The following is a 3,904-nucleotide window of genomic DNA, read 5'->3' on the forward strand; positions in this document are numbered from 1 at the left end:
TCTCCTCCCCTCTCCCTCACCTTTCCCAGCATGCAATACTCCAGGCATGCTACCTCAGGGCCTTTGCACCAGCTCTCCTGTGCTACGTGATCTTGAAGTACCTAGTGTGTCCACAGACCGTGTGTCTGCAGGGTGCTATGCGTCAGTGCACAGCCAGGGGCCCAGCAAACCTCTTCTTGCTTATCTTTAACTGCGGGTCTGACATATGGGTCAAATCTGGGTGTTTATGAAGTGTGCGTGCATCTGGATGCCATTGACTGCAGCTGTATGTGTGTCGGGCGTGTGAGCTGTAGGTCTCTGCTGAGTGGGGTTTGATGCCGGCATGTGGTTGATCTGGAACAAAGGCTCAAGTGGCAGGCAGACCACGGAGGGTGAGGGGGCGTGTACAGAGCTAGCAGGAGCGTGAGCTGCCCAGGCCCCCCCACATTCAGTATTTATTTGAGTGCTTATTGCGTGCTGTAGGGGTCAGCAGGGCCCTTCAGCACCTGGTATCTATCAACGTTCACAGTGTCAACTCCTGAACACTTCACACACAAATGATTGAGTACCCACTGTGTACGGACCCTCTGCTAGAGATAGATCAGTTGCGTCTGGTTCTACCTCCGGGCCCTCCAACCCTGTGTCCACTTTCTTTCCCCAGCACTGACTGCAGGAAGGCTCTGAGCCCCATTTGGATCTCTGGACCCTGCCTAAACTATGGACAGAGGTTCGCAACATTGCACAGGAGGCAGTGACCAAAACCATCCCAAAGAAAAACAAATGCAAAAAGGCCAAGTGGTTGTCTGAGGAGGTCTTACAAATGGCTGAGAAAAGAAGAGACACGAAAGGCAAGAGATAAAGGGAAAGATATACCCAACTGGATGGAGAATTCCAGAGAATAGCAAGGAGAGATAAGAAGGCTTTCTTAAGTTAACAATACCAAAAAAAAAAAAAAAAAGAGAGAGAGAGAGAGAGAGAAACAATAGAATGGAAAAGACTAGAGATCTCTTCAAGAAAATTGGAGCTATCAGCAGAACATTTAATGCAAGGATGGGCATGATAAAGGACAGAAATGCTAAGGACCTAACAGGAGCAGAAGAGACTAAGAAGAGGTGGTAAGAATATACGTAAGAACTATACAAAAAAGTTCTTAATGACCCAGATAACCATGATGGTGTAGTCACTCACCTAAAGCCAGACATTCTGGAGTGTGAAGTCAAGTGGCCCTTAGGAAGTATTACTATGAATAAAGCTAGGAGATGATGGAATTCCAGATAAGCTATTTCAATTCCTAAAATATGATGCTGTTAAAGTGCTGCACTCAATATATCAGCAAATTTGGAAAACTCAGCAGCAGCCACAGGACTGAAAAAGGTCAGTTTTCATTCCAATCCCAAAGAAGGGCAATGCCAAAGAATGTTCCAACTACTGTACAATTGTTCTCATATCGCATGCTAGTAAGATTGTGCTCAAAATCTTTCAAGCTAGGCTTCAGCAGTACTTGAACTGAGAACTGCCAGATGTACAAGTTGGGTTTAGAAAAGGCAGAGGAACCAGAGACCAAACTGCCAACATGCACTGGATCATAGAGAAAGCAAGGAATTCCCGAAAAACTTCTGCTTCTGCTTCACTGACTACATGAAAGCCTCTGACTGTGTGGACCACAAAAAAGTGTGGAAAATTCTGAAAGAGATGGGAATATCAGAACACTTTGCTTGTCTCCTGAGAAAACTGCATGTAGGCCAAGAAACAACAGTTAGAACCAGACATAGGTGTTACTTTCCCTTTCAAAATTGGGAAAGGAGTATGACAAGGCTGTATGTTGTCACCCTGCTTATCCAACTTACTAATATATTCAGAGTACATGATGTGAAATACTGGGCTGGATGAATAACAAGCTGGAATCAAGACTGCTGGGAGAAATAATAACAACCTCAGATAGGCAGATGATTCCACTCTAATGGCAGAAAGTGAAGAGGAACTAAAGAGCCTCTTGATGAGGGTGAAAGAGGAGAGTGAAAAAGCTGGTTTAAAATTCAGCATTCAAAAAACCAAGATCATGGCATTGGACTCATCATTTCACGGCAAATAGAAGGGGAAAAAGTGGAAGCAGTGACAGATTTTATTTTCTTGGGCTCCAAAGCCACTGCAAATGGTGCCTGCAGCTATGAAATTAAAAGACGCTTGCACTTTGAAAGGAAAGCTTTGACAAACTTAGCGTATTAAAAATCAGAGACATCACTTTGCTGACAAAGGTCTGTATAGTCAAGGCTATGGTTTTTCCAGTAGTGATGTATGGATGTGAGAGCAGGACCATGAAAGAAGTGTGAGCACCAAAAAACTGATACTTTCGAATTGTAGTACTAGAGAAGACTCTTGAGAGCCCCTTGGATTGCAAGGAGTTCAAAGCAGTCAATCTTAAAGGAAATCAACCCTAAATATTCATTGGAAGGACTGATGCTGAAGCTCTAATACTTTGGTCACCTGATGCGAAGAGCCAGCTCATTGGAAAAGACCTTGATGCTGGGAAAGATTGAGGATAAAAGGAGAAGGGGGTGGCAGAGGATGAGATGGTTAGACAGCATCACTGACTCAGTGGACATGAATCTTTGCAAACTCCAGGAGATAGTGGAAGACAAGGAAGCCTGGTGTGCTGCAGTCCTGGGAGTCACAAAGAGTCAGACATGACTTAGCAACTGAACAATAGCAACAACCCTGCCTGTGGCTGCACAAGGAAGAGCTTTCTAACTCAGAAGGTGAAAAAATAAATGGGTTCAAGCCTGAAAAGAAAATTCCAGAAGCTTGGACCCGTTCAGGGTGAAGATTCTAGGCTTTCAGTGGCCTTGAAATCTCTGGAAGCTTTACAGAAGCCTTCTTGGCTTTCAGCTCCATGGGGTTCAGAAGGGAGGAGAGGAAAGGAAGGCAAGAAAAAAGAATAACAAAGAGAAAAAGGAAGGAAACAGATGCAGGTCTTTGCATCCTGGCTGAAGACTAGGCTGTTTGGGCCTCTGGAGCTGGGAGGTCCAGGCGGGTTTGGTCTGGTGAAATGGACTTTGTCGGGGGGGAAGTGTGGGTTTGAAGGGTCTGTGGGCAAGGATCTGGGGGAGTGGAGTGGGATTTGAGTGGAGCATGGGGGAGATAACTTGAGGACAGGGGTTTGGGGTATAGGAACCAGAACTGAGGGTTCAGCAGGAGGTTTGGTGATCTGAGCGCAATCCGAGGGTGGAGATTTTGGGGTATGAGAGAGAAGGCTCTGGGAAGATGGGGGAGGATTGGGACCCAAAGCTGGGTTGGAAGTCTGATGCCTGGGCTCTAGGTGAGTTCCTGAGACCTAGGGAGGTCTTGGGGAGGGAGTGACCGTGGAAGGAAAGAGGGGGCGGGTCTCAGATTTCTTAGATCAGTTTCTCCAAGTTCCTCCTCTCACCTTGGCTCGGGGCCCGCCACTCCCCCTTCCCAGAACAGACCCTTCTCCTGAAGGGCAGTGTTTCACCATCGGGGAGCTCCTATTCCTGTGAGTGAGCTCTGTTCCTCTCCACCCACTTCTCCCGCGTCCCACCGTCGCCTCACTCCTCCGGGACACGCACAGGTGGCCTTCGCCCCGCCCCTCCAAGATAGGCCCCTCCCCCCACTCGGGCCTCCCCTCTCCGTAGACCGTGCCCGCCGCCCCTTCCCTGGCCCACCAATCTCTCGTCCCCCCTCAGACCCACGCCTGCACCTCTTCCCAGACTCCGCCCCTTTCCCCAGGCCCCGCCCCTCCTATTCCAGAGTAGTACCGCCTCCTGCCTTTGCCTTCCCCCGCCCATTCTCAGACCCCGCCCCCTCCGGGGCCAGGACCCGCTCCCTTCTCAGACCCGGCCCCGCCCCTCGACTAGGGCCCCGCCCTTCCGCAGAGCAGGCCCCGCCCCACCCCCCGCGATTTGGTCTC

Source organism: Capra hircus, chromosome 7 (assembly GCF_001704415.2).
Source record: "Capra hircus breed San Clemente chromosome 7, ASM170441v1, whole genome shotgun sequence".
In the NCBI taxonomy this organism is placed as follows: domain Eukaryota; kingdom Metazoa; phylum Chordata; class Mammalia; order Artiodactyla; family Bovidae; genus Capra; species Capra hircus.